This window comes from Apium graveolens, chromosome 6 (assembly GCF_009905375.1).
Source record: "Apium graveolens cultivar Ventura chromosome 6, ASM990537v1, whole genome shotgun sequence".
Classification (NCBI taxonomy): domain Eukaryota; kingdom Viridiplantae; phylum Streptophyta; class Magnoliopsida; order Apiales; family Apiaceae; genus Apium; species Apium graveolens.
The window spans coordinates 47,458,340-47,472,028 of NC_133652.1; the positions used below are offsets into that span (position 1 = coordinate 47,458,340).

The 13,689-nt window shown below is 37.6% G+C and overlaps 1 long non-coding RNA gene across 1 annotated transcript; it reads left to right on the top strand.

Annotated features, from left to right (window-relative positions):
• The first annotated feature begins 4,838 nt into the window (after nucleotides 1–4,838).
• LOC141667843 (uncharacterized) lies at nucleotides 4,839–8,198 on the top strand. The gene is made up of 4 exons (XR_012552805.1): nucleotides 4,839–5,119; nucleotides 5,241–5,319; nucleotides 6,181–6,225; nucleotides 7,974–8,198. It is a non-coding gene; the product is annotated as an uncharacterized LOC141667843 (long non-coding RNA).
• Nucleotides 8,199–13,689: the final 5,491 nt, after the last annotated feature.

Consider the following 13,689-nt stretch of genomic DNA (forward strand, 5'->3'; position numbering starts at 1 on the left):
TATTTTTGGAGCAAACAAGAAAAAAGAAGTGGGTTATGGGGCTTTCCACAAGGGTGTACAAGCACAATAAGGTGATCTTGACATCAAGGAGATTACAGATAGAATATGTAAAATTTAAAAAAAAACTCTAACTTATGAACTGTGGAAGACAAACTCCCTTAAACAGATGTTGGAGAAATCAGTTAAATTTTGCTAACAGAATGAGTTCAAGTAAAGATAGACTGTGCACAAAATAGCATTAGTTGTAACAAAGTAATAGTAGAAAACTAGATCTTAGAATATCAAGGAACAATCAATCCAAATAACATTAGTTGTAACATGCAACTAATGGCGAAGAGGGAGAGGAGAGACAGAAAAGATGAAGAGAGGAAATGGAAAAGCAAGAAGCTGCAAGGAGTATCTGTAGGTAGGTGGCAGATGCATTAGCATGTGCGAGATCTATACCCTAACAACATTAAGATTTTCCTATTTTTGTTGAACAACAAACTCAATGACACTGTTAAAACCTGAACAATGTATTGAAGGTTACAGCTTGTACAGTATATACTTTCATATGTACGTGCTTGTGTGTGTGAGTTAGCAACATGGAATTAATAGCTTCCCGTTAAATTGATTAGATGTGTATGACTATATGAAATTTCCAGAATGCACAATTTGCACTATTCTGAAATGAACTTTGTGGGAGTTTCATTTGAATGTAGTGCACATAATTGTCGAGGAGTAGCCTTAATCCCATGAGGAAGTAAATAAACATAATCATGGATGTATCATTTGTCAAAACACAACTTGTAAGATACAACAAGTGTTGCATTGACACTTGAATTTCGAGGTTGCTGGTATATACTAACAGTGGCCTGATTACCCTTGATCATGTCCGTGGCAGTACTTCTAAAGAGTTTAATGCAGTTGGGATCTGGACTTTTAACATATTGTATTGGAATTTGATTAGAAACTATATCAGTTTTAAGATGTATATTCTGTAGTACAATTTCTGCATAAACAAACCAATACGTGCGTGAACAAAATGAACAAAAAGAGTAACAAAAAAATAAGAGAGAATGATGTAATTCGAGTCCAGTGCATAACTGTCTACTTAAAGCTTATTAGCCCTCACCGTCGTGTGAGAGCGAAAAGCCTCCCGGATCAAACAGATTGCAGTGATGTAGAACAACACTCTCAACAAGCTTGAAACAGAGCAAGAAATTATCACTGGAGGAGAGAGATGTCGGGTTTTGTGTTTTGAGGCGAATGTGTTTTTGGTGTGTGTAACCCTAACGCCATAAAGGTATTTATATATGTGTAGATAGACTTGTGCGTAGGGCTGAGCAAAACCAAACCGAAACCGAAAAACCGAACTGAACCGTGCTAATTCAGTTCGGTTTGGTCATGTCCTAAATTTTTCAGAAATTCGGTCTATTTGGTCCGAACCGAATGGACCGAAATAAAATTCGGTTCGGTTCGGTTTTTTTAACAAATATTTCGGTTCTGACCGAATAGACCGAATAGACCAAATCAAAAATACTATAATTTCGTATTATATATATATTTTACATATATCTTAGAAATTATAATCAAAATTTTTAATTTGTAATTATATTTATGGAGTATTAAAACTCTACATGTCACATTACTTTAATTATATTTTAAATTTTATAATTTGTGATTTAATTTTTAATACAATTTTCTTTTTGAAAAAAAATTCAGACTCTTCGGTCCAAAACCGGACCGAACCGAATTATTTCGGTTCGGTTCGGTCCATAATATAACTTCGGTTCGGTCCATAATATAACTTCGGTTCGGTTTGGTCCAAGAAAAAATGAGTATTCGGTTTTCGGTCTATTCGGTTCGGTCCGGTTTTGGACCGAACCGACCGAATGCTCAGCCCTACTTGTGCGCTACTCTTTTCCATAATTAAATATCATTAATTATGGAATCGGTGTAATATTTGCAAGCTACTCTATTTCATAAATAATCTGAAACAGAATCAGATTAAACATATCAAGACATACACCATATCAATTAATCTGAAACAAAATCAAATTAATTTATGCCATAATATTTGAGCCAAATTCTAATGAAAAATAATAATTTCCATTATTAAGAGAATGTCATCATATCTCACACATCTTTTAGTCATAATGCTCAAAATATGACTTACCAATATGTGACTTATACCCATATTTTCCAATAATCCCCCCACATGGGTGAGATTGGTGATCTTAGTAGCACACACCAGACAGATAGACAGACAGACACAAGGTTTGACTTGGTGATAATTTCTTCGATCAGATATAGCATACGATAGGTAGAGAATAATACTTGAACCTTCGCTCTAGTAAGCATACCGACTTTACTGGTAGACAGTAGACGTGCTTGTCCTTGAATTGTTCGACCGTTTGTGTAAACGATGATATACTTATCACTATATCTTTTCTGACTCGTTCAACTCTCATGGGTATGTCCATTTTGGCCATGGAACATCGTCCTGGTTCCGCAAGAGTTTCTAAAGAATTGTGCCTCGCAATTCTCCTTTGAAGCGGTCCCACTTCTCTCCCACATAGGTGATCTTTGTCTTATAGAGTAAACCGCGTTTACTCAACCGAATTCCATGCATTCAACATTTTTGAATTCCATGTATTCACCGAAAGATCATTAAAAGCTCAAAAACTTAACCTCGTACCTTTCGGGTCTCACTGTTTCTCATCATAGGAACATGCCAGGGGTTACCCCCACAGTGATTTGGTCATCATGATTTAGTTGTCCCATTGAACCAAGTTCTTGGGATCTCCAGTCAGCAATGGTTGGGTGTCCACCATGATGCTGTTAAGCAATAGGCTTATGGCCTATCCCTCTCGATGATTTCTCAACCACTTCTCTTGATAACCCTTTGGTTAGCGGATCCGCAATATTATCCTTTGACGATATATAGTCAATGGTAATAATTCTGGCTGAGATTAATTGTCTAATGTAACTATGTCGTCGTATATGCGGGACTTTCCATTATACATCGTGCTCTGTGCTCTGCCAATAGTGGATTGACTATCACAATGTAACCCTATTGTAGCCACAGGCTTTGGCCATCTTGGAATATCCTCCAGAAACTGGCGTAGATATTCAGCCTCTTCAACGTATTTATCTAGTGCCACGAACTCAGTTTCCATCATGGAATGAGTTATCACCGTTTACTTGGAGGATTTCCATGATACTACCGCTCCGACTAGTGTAAATACGTAGCCACTCGTAGACTTTAGTGCCTTCTTTCTAGATATCCAGTTTACGTCAGTATATCCCTCTAATACTGCTGGATATCTGCCATAGTGCACTCCATAGTCTCGAGTTCCCCTCAAATACCTCAGTACTCTTATGATTGCTTTCCAGTGATCAGCTCCTGGATTACTCGTGAATCTACTCAACATGCTAATTGAGTATGCAATGTCTGGTCTTGTACAATTCATAAGGTACATCAGACTTCCGATTATTCTCGAGTATTCCACATGGGAGACTCCTACACCTTTATTCTTGGATAGATGTAAAGTTATATCCACAGGTGTCCTAACTTTCTCAAAGTCATCCTTAAGAAACTTTTCTAGGATCTTGTCAATGTAATGAGGTTGACTTAGTGCGAGACCCTCTGATGTTCTAGAAATTTGAATTCCTAGAATAACATTTGCTAGTCCCATGTCTTTCATGTCAAATTTTGATTTCAACATGTCCTTGGCAGATTTGATCACTTTATCATTACTTCCGGCAATAAGTAGATCATCTACATACAATGTCATCATGACATAACCGCTGTCATTTTCCTTGACATAACTTTTCTCGTTTTCCTTTTAATAGACACAACTATCACATTCATTGATTTTGAAGTCATTTGCTAGCACGATCTCATCAAATTTTTCATGCCATTTCATAAGCGCTTGATTTAGACCATATAGTGATTTCACTAATTTACAGACTTTTCTCTCTTGTCCAAGTATAACAAACCCTTCAGGTTGTTCCATATAGATTTCCTCATCTATATCCCCATTTAGAAAAGCTGTTTTCACATCCATCTGATGTACTGTTAGATTTCGTATTGCAGCGATAGAAAACATCATCCTTATGGATGTTATTCTCGTTACAGGAGAATATGTATCGAAGTAATCAAGGCCTTTATGTTGCTTGTATCCTTTGATTACAAGTCTGGCCTTATACTTATCGATAGTGCCATCGGTTTTCAACTTTTTCTTGAACACCCACTTGCTACCTAATGGTTTACAACCGGTTGGCAAATCTACTAATTCCCAAGTATGATTCTGCATAATTGTAAGAACCCTGATTTTTGTAATATTTTAAAACTTTTGTGAATAGTAACTTGAGCTAATTAAGTAATACGTATGGGGATCATCATTAAATGAATAGTGGAATTTTGAGAATCCGAGATCATATTCTTGTTTATCGAGGAAAATAAGTGAATGTAAAAGCCGACGGAATTCGAAGATTCACAATTATACTACGTGTTTTCGTATCCGTAAAGAATGGCGTAGAACCGGGAATACTACGTGAAATAAATAATATATCAAGGTATTTCTATGATCAAGAGAAGGAATGGAATTGGTTATAGGATTATAAGCGATAAAAGAAATCGCTACGAAACAAGTCGTTATACGTGGAAACTATCGGAATGGAACGACGATTGCATTTACGATAAATAAACGAATGAGAAATTAAATCCCATGCAAGTTGGCCATGCATAACCAAGTCCTAACTAGTAGTTAGGAGTGTAACTAGATGATTAGAAGCTAACTAGAATAGTTAGTGGAATAGTGTTGAATAGTGATGGGAGACAAACAAGTACACAAGCCATACTTCTCCCTTTTCTCACTTCACCACACAATCAAACCAACCCATAACTTTGCCAAATTATTGTCAAATCTGCTGCATACATCCCATATATTCATTATACACTCCCACACTTTAGCCACAAAAGAAAACAACCCCTTTTCCCTCACTTAAAGCTCTCCCATTTTTCATTCCAGCAGTTCGGGTTTTCTGAGCAAGGGAGAAAGAAAAATTCATAACTCAAAATATACTCATTCAAATATCATGAAATTTTTACCATATCTTCTCTATATCATGGGTAAGCTTCGTACCAAATTTCAGCCTCAAATTATTTTTTTTGAATTTTATAAAAATGTTTGAATGAGGTGCTGAAATGTAACTCCGAAATTCTAACTTGTTTCTTGGTTTTGTTTCTTAAGGAGCTAGCCCTTCTAAGCGTTTTTTTAAGCAAACCAAGCCTCAATAATCCTAGCACTAACCTTTCTAGTGTCCAAGAAGGTATAAGTTTCAACCCTTTAAGGTTTTATGGTTGGATTTAAGAGTTATGTTTGTTGTAGTGTTAAGATCCAAAGGATTGTGTTTGTTTGAGTTTGTATTGATTATGTTCTTGCTAAAGGCTTGAGATGTTGAGTTGTAATCCATGTATGTGGTACTATATAGAGCATATAAGGTGTATGTGGGTGGATCTTGAGAAGTACTTGTGTTTATGATGGTTATAGGTAGTGATTGTGTTAAGATCAAGTAGTAGAAATTGAGTTTGGGCATTCTTGCACTTGATCTGTTTTCTGCAGGACATTCGGCCATGAAAATGGTTAAAATTTTAAAACCACTGGCCATGACCAGATATATCTTGTTTTGTAGTTTCTATACATATGTAGAGCATCATGAGGAGATTTACGATTTAGGAGTTATGGTCGTTTTAGTGTAAAACATTTCTGCGATTAGCCAACTGCACTTAAATCCACTTGCATGGTGATTTTGAAGGACTTAAAATAATTTCGAGATTCTGGAAAAATTATGAAAAATGGATATGACAGTAGAGAAGACTGTCCAAAAAGAATTTTGAGAAAATATTAATTTTTCGATTTTATAAAAATATTTTGGTAAAGCGAGCGCAAGCGAGAAACGCATAAAAACCTAGTTTTGACGCGCGTTTTCTCACGTTCGAGCTTAAAACTCGAAATGGACTTTCTAAAGCGAACGATCGATTTCCAAACTCGACCATGTTATAAAGTGAGAATATAAGTGTTGAGAATGTGACGATCGGAGATTCGTTATACTTGAGTAGTTGCAAAAGTTGCTTAATAAGAGCGAGACGTTAATCGCGTACTAACTTAGACCGTTGGTTCTTGTTTATAGATCGCCAACCAAACACTAGATACCATACCACTTCGATTACTCGAGGCAAGTTTTCGAAACCCTATCTCATACTATCCATGCTATATATACTGTTGTGATATTGATGGCATGATTTACAGTTCAAATATATATGTTTGTCTATGATATCAATGCATACGAATTATGCGATTGTTTACGAAAACAAATTTCGTTTTACACGAGTATGAGAAATTGAAACGTATTTCAAATATAATATAGGATAATGGGAGTCGGAAATATTTTAATAACGGTTTAATTCCGGAGAGAGCCGAACGCGAAAGATTTCTATTTCGATAAATAAAGTACGTTCGTGTAATTTATATATCAAGCGAACGATTGAGATTTTGACTTAAACTTCGAGAAATATTGGTTTATTCATTTAAGGGACACCCTTACTCGATTGATTATTTTATAAAGCGATACTTAAGGGATTATTAAATATCCATAAAGTATTTAAAAATATACTGAATAGTTTATAAATCATTTCACGTTATTTAATAAAGATTTAACTATTCAAAGAGCAATTATAGGATACCAAATCCTGTTTTGATTATTTGATTAAGGTGTCTCCATTCATTGGACCTTATTCAGAGATATTTTGTATTTAAGATTTTTTTATTAATTCATTGAACCTTATACAAAGATATTTTATTTATAAGATTTTATCAATTCATTGAATCCCTCTTAAAATATTATGAGACCTTAGATATTTAATATCTTCGGACTTCTAAAAACTTATTTAAAAATAGACATGGTTCCCAAAGGTACTTTCTAAATTATTCAAAACTCTTGAAAGAGATTAATCATTTGAAACGTATCAAAACCTTAGGGAACTTAGTCTAGAAGCATAAGAGTTTTGCTTCCTCATTCAATAAAGAACAAGTGAGTAATATATGTGTCACCCTACTACAGATAGGGATTTGAAAATGATTTTAAATTCAAAACTCCGACAACTCCCAGAGATCAATTGAGTTAAAAGTGATGAATAAATCATCTTATTTAAAGGTCAACTTTTAACGACCTATTCCTTCGAAAAAGGATTTTGAGCAAAAGATATAATTGTTTTGGGACTGGAATGTGGCCTGCCCGGCACGGAGTGGTATCGGGCAGTGACCAGGCGCGGAGTGGCGCATTATGCAAGCGCGGAGTGGCGCATTGTACGGTTATATGGTCTATGTGACCTTTGACTTTCGGACTTGCACGGCAATGGGCAACCACCGTGTAGTGTCTTGATGAGCCCAAAGGCGGCTAGGTTTGTATTCCTTCTACTAGTAGAGAAAATTTCGTACTCGGCTGATCACCGGTACGTGGTTTATTCCAGTATAGTCCCTTTCTTCCATTTTGGAAAAACTGTTGTGAAATATATAACAGAGAGCCGATAAGGCTGAGTTTTAAACAAGGATATTGATAATTATATATCAAATCCATTTGAGAAATCTGCCAATAAGGCTGAGTTTTAAATTGGGATGTTGATGAATATATATCACACCCATTTGAGAATCTTGGTTCGAGTAACATCTTGAGATTTTGAAACAAAACGAGTACGAGTATAAAATAATTTTGAGAAAGAGATGAATACAAGTATCCAGTGGTTATACTATTGTAGTTGATTTTGAGAATATTATAAATTTGACAAGCATATAAACTTTCAGATTGCTTTGGAGATACAAAGTATAATTATTGGTTTTATTTATTCTTACATACTTAATTATGGGGATATATACCTTGCTGAGCTATAATGCTCACCCTTGCTTTTATATATCATATCACAACAGACTACCAGCATGGATCAGACCAGGACTGCTGTCCGTAGGCGGGTAAGGAACACTCGTGAGTTCTGTAGGCTTTTTGTGCGCCAGCCCCGTCAGGTAGATAAGTGGAGATGATTTATTTGATACTGTTTCCAAGCATATAACCTGTGTGTGTGAGTTTGAATAAAAGGTCGAGTAATATTGTGAAAAGAGAATTATTTAATTAATAAGTGATCGTAACGACCCGAATTCACGACCTTGGATTTGGGGGTGTTACAGAAATGGTATCAGAGCCAAAGGTTATAAGTTTTGGAAGCAGTAAGAGTAAAATGGGTAGACTGGGGATCTAAAAGTTAACAAGAACTCTCATCGAGTTCGTAGTCGGATTACTATGGAGTAGTCACGACGGTAGTACCCAAGGGGACCTTAGCCTTAAGAGTTGAGGCATTGGTTGAGTTATTAACAGTCGATTGAAAAGCCAACATTAAGGGAAGAGAATGAGTTGTAGCACTCAGAGAAAAGATTGCTAAGAGTTATATGCAAAAGAGAGTCCATTGGTTGAGCCAATAGAGTTTGTTGATGGACTACCAGGAGTTATGTTGAAGTGTTTATGTGAAGTGTTATACGGAAATTGATGGAATCGTTTAAGATCGACATAATGAGGAAAGGAGAAAATTGTACATGATTTTTTTTATAATGTTGATATAGAAGTGGAGCTAAGTCTCCGGAGAAAGCGGGATGAAGACGATACCCCAATACCATAGGTTGATTGGAAAACCCGAGTCTTGCCACTCATAGCTCTTTATAGAGTGTCCTTGAGGAGACATATTAGGCAAGAATCAAGATGCTTAATTCTTTTACTATTAAGGTTATTACGTTACCTGAATTGGTTGAAAGTATTGTTCCGATAATAAGGGTTCAATACATGATGAACAGCGATTCTACCAAGAAGGGTATTCGCTATACCATTGAGGAATCTATGTCCTATAAGGAAGATTTTAGCGTGTCCCAAGATGAGAATGCTATGCGATAATACGAAATCATTTCGTCCGTTAAGCCATTATGGTTCGACACGGAAAGCGAGAATCGACAGAATAATTTCTGAAAAGTTTCATGCTCCTGCAATCAACGCAGCAAGCTCCGAACTACTGGAGGAGAAGACCAATAAGTCTGACGCAGAATTCCAAGAGTGGGATGTCACTAGGAGCTACGTGTATATTCTCGGCAGGATGTCGTCTTTTGTTAACGCATCAAATCAGGTGCGTGGGCACAACGTTGCGAGTAACTAAAGAGGAATGAAGAATGTATTTGTGACAAAGTGAGTTATTAAGCGACTTTAACATAATGAGTAGAGATGCGAATAATGTTATATTGGTGATCTTTTATAATAGCATAACGATGCCACCCGACATATTGGGAAACTAGAGCAAACCCTGCTGAATTGGTAAACCAAAATAACCAAGAACACGAGGAAGTCGAATATAATGAATTCGGCTTAGAGGATTACAATGAAGAAGAAACTATGGATACTAACGAGGGGGAAGGCCAGAGAGGAAACCCCATGGACCAAATTATGAATCTTCTTCGAGAGAATTTAAATTGTCACCCTCAACCCAGGTGGATCATGTTCCAGTTACTAATGTCTTTAAGGCCTTTAAGTGGTTAAAACCCCCAGAAATTTCAAGGGACTGCTAACCTATTAAGTCCAGAGCTTGGCTGAAAGAAATGGAAAAGAGCTTTGAGATAGTGCCCATAGAAGGGACGCAAAAGACTGTGTTCACCAGTTATGTGTTAAAAGGAGAAGCAAATTATTAGTGGGAACCTAAAGGAACCCTGGAGACTGATGTGATTATCACATGGGGAAAAGTATTTCCCAGGTTTATGGAGGCTCAGATGGAGTTGAAGTTTCTAGAGATTAAGTAAGATAAGATGTCAGTGGCTGTGTACAAAGCCAAATTTATTGAACTGTCGAGATTCGTGCCGGAGTTTGTGAACACGAAAGAGAAAAAGGCGAGGAGATTTCAGCAAGGGCTGAAACAATGGATTCAGGATCGAGTGTCATTACTTGAGATAACAGACTATGTGCAAAAAGGCCTCGATTGTAGAGGCAGAGAGTGAGCAAAGTCAAAAAGAGGAAGAGAGCAAGAAGAGGAGTTCGGAAGCCAATGCGGCAGAGTGATAAACAGAAGTTCCGATTAGGACTGAGAGGGGAGTGGTGTCCCAACCCGCAGTGGGTACCAGGTTCGCCACTACCGTAGCTGGCGGAAATAGCTTTAGCGAACCGGTAAGCAAGAGTATCGCCCAGGGAGGTGGTCAATATAAGACTACGTTTCATAACCAGTTTCGGTCACCCCTACCGGATCATAAGTCATGTGGGGAGAAACATCCCGAGGTATGTAATTGGGAAAATAGCTACTAAGGTGCTTTAATTGCAACCAACTAGGACATTATTCTAGCAACTGCCCCAACCCAGCTAGGGCGTGATAGCAGGTAACCTTTTACTCAATTTGGTTACTGCAAATATTCTGTTTAATTCTGAAGCAACTAAGTATTTTATATTGCGAGATTTTTGGCCAAGTTAAAACTTAATGTGATTCCAACGCGAGAATTATTGCGAATAGAAATAGTGAATCGAGAGGTTGTTCCAATTAATGAGATTCATCTAATCTGCAAGTGGGAACTAGGAGGGAAGGACTTTAAGTTGGACTTAATTCCTTTCAGGCTGAGAGAATTTGGTGTGGTCTTAAAAATGGATTGGTTGTCGAGCAATGGTGCTCAGATTGATTATAAAGGAAAGAAAGTTAAAATCTGAATGCCTAACGGCAAGAAAATTGTGATTAAGGGTCAGCGTCAGACCCAGAAATTTTTTAATATTGCTCAAGCAAAGAAATTATTAAGGAAAGATAGCAAAGCGTATTTAGCATACGTGGCGGGTACCAAGAGAGAAGCCCCGATGTATGTGACATACCAGTTGTTCACGAGTTTGAGGATGTGTTTTCTAAAGACCTTTCAGGATTATCACCTGACCGAGAGATAGAGTTCGCTATCGAATTAGCATCAGGAACGACATCAGTTTCAAAAAGCCCCATATAGGCTAGCCCCGGTTGAAATGAAAGAATTGACTTCACAGTTGCAAGAACTGTTGAATAAAGGAATGATGAGACCTAATGTGTCACCATGAGGCACACCAATGTTGTTTGTCAAAAAGAAGGACGGTAGTATGCGATTGTGCACATAGTATAGGGAACTGAATAAGCTGACTATTAAGAACAGATACCCTCTCTCTAGAATTGACGATTCGTTTGACCAACTTGAAGGAGTGGTACACTTTTTGAAAATCGATCTAAGAATGGGATATCACCAACTGAAGATTAAAACAGGGGACAAATACCGTATTTCGCACGAGGTATGGACATTATGAGTTCTTGGTGACGTCGTTCGGGCTAAAGAATGCCCCAGTAGCTTTCATGGACTTTGTGAATCGAGTGTTTAAAAAGTATTTGCACGTGTGCGTCATTATTTTTATTGATAATATTTTAGTCTATTCTAAAATGGAGGAAGAACATGCGGAATATCTAAGGATAGTGGTAGAAGCATTGAGAAGAGAAAAGTTGTTTGCCAAATTCTCAAGGTGCGAATTCTGGCAAAATGAAGTTCAGATCTTAGGACAATTGATGAGCAGTGAAGGAGTGCTAGTTGCCCCTACCAATGTTGAGGCAGTATTCCAATGAGAAAGAATAACCACACCTACGGAAGTAGGAACTTTTTGGGAATTAACCGGTTTTATGAGAGGTTGGTACAGGATTTCGCTAAGATATCAGGACCTTTGACTAGGCCTACTTGCAAAACGGAAAAGGTTGCGTGGAATGAAAAATGTGAGGATAGTTTTCAGGAATTGAAAAGGAGTTTGGTAACAGCCCCCGTGCTGGCATTGCCGATGGATATTCAATTCATCCTGGAGGTACCAAGATGTACCGAGATCTAAATGAATATTATTGATGACCCAACATGAAAAGAGACGTGGCCAATTGAGTCAGTAAGTGTTTGACCTGTTAAAGAGTGAAGGTGGAACATCAGCGACTGAGGGGACTCCTACAACCCTTAGGAATTCCGATGTGAAAGTGGGAACAAATAGTCATGGATTCTGTGGTAGGATTTCCTCGAGCTAAGGCTAACCGTGATGCAGTATGAGTAATTATATATCGACTGACCAAGTCAGCATACTTTCTTCCAATCAAGAAAACCTACATGGTGGATAAATTAGCAGAGCTATACATCAAGGAAATTGTGATAAGACATGGAGTCTCTGTAGCTATCGTATCTGACAGAGATCCCCGATTCAACTCCAGATTTTTTTGAGGAGCTTTCAGGAATGCTTATGAACCAAACTGAATGTGAGTACTGCATACCATCCCCAAACCGATGGACAAAGTGAGTGAATCATTCAGACATTGGAGTACATGTTGAGAAATTGTGTAATTGATTTTTTAAGGTTATTGAGATGAACACCTATCTTTGATAGAGTTTGCCTACAATCATAGTTATCATGCGAGTATAGAAATGCCCCCACATGAGGCGCTGTATGGTCGGAGGTGCCATTCACCCTTGTACTGGGATGAAGTTGGTGAAAGAAAGTTACTAGGTCCCGACTTGGTGTAAAGAACGAGGGACATAGTTGAGTTGATCAGAGGATGCTTAGCGGCAGCCCAAGACCGACAACGTAAATATGCCGACTTAGCACGAAAAGACAGAGAGTATGAAGTGGGTGACCAGGTATTTTTGAAAGTGTCACCATGGGAAGGACTGATGAGATTTGGAAAGAAAGGGAAGCTGAGTTCCCGATATATGGGTCCTTTGAGATTTTGTGACGAATAGAACCGTGGCATACGAATTGGCTTTACCTCCAAACCTTCAACAGGTTCATAGTGTTTTTCATGTGCCAATGTTGAGAAAGTATAATGCGGATACCAAGAATATAGTGAAACATGAGTAAGTACTAGATCCGTCCTACATTGAACAACCAGTTGAAATCATTGGTTGAAAAGAGCAAGTACTCAGGGACAAGAGTGTCAAGCTATTCAGAGTCTTATTGAGACATCCCAAGGTCGAGGAGTCGACTTGGGAATTAGAGAGCCACCAGCGAGAAAGGTACCCCCATCTATTTGTGAGTTGATTCCGGGACGGAATCCTTTTAAGGGGGGGAGACTGTAAGAACCCTGATTTTTGTAATATTTTAAAACTTTTGTGAATAGTAACTTGAGCTAATTAAGTAATACGTATGGGGATCATCATTAAATGAATAGTGGAATTTTGAGAATCCGAGATCATATTCTTGTTTATCGAGGAAAATAAGTGAATGTAAAAGCCGACGGAATTCGAAGATTCACAATTATACTACGTGTTTTCGTATCCGTAAAGAATGGCGTAGAACCGGGAATACTACGTGAAATAAATAATATATCAAGGTATTTCTATGATCAAGAGAAGGAATGGAATTGGTTATAGGATTATAAGCGATAAAAGAAATCGCTACGAAACAAGTCGTTATACGTGGAAACTATCGGAATGGAACGACGATTGCATTTACGATAAATAAACGAATGAGAAATTAAATCCCATGCAAGTTGGCCATGCATAACCAAGTCCTAACTAGTAGTTAGGAGTGTAACTAGATGATTAGAAGCTAACTAGAATAGTTAGTGGAATAGTGTTGAATAGTGATGGGAGACAAACAAGTACA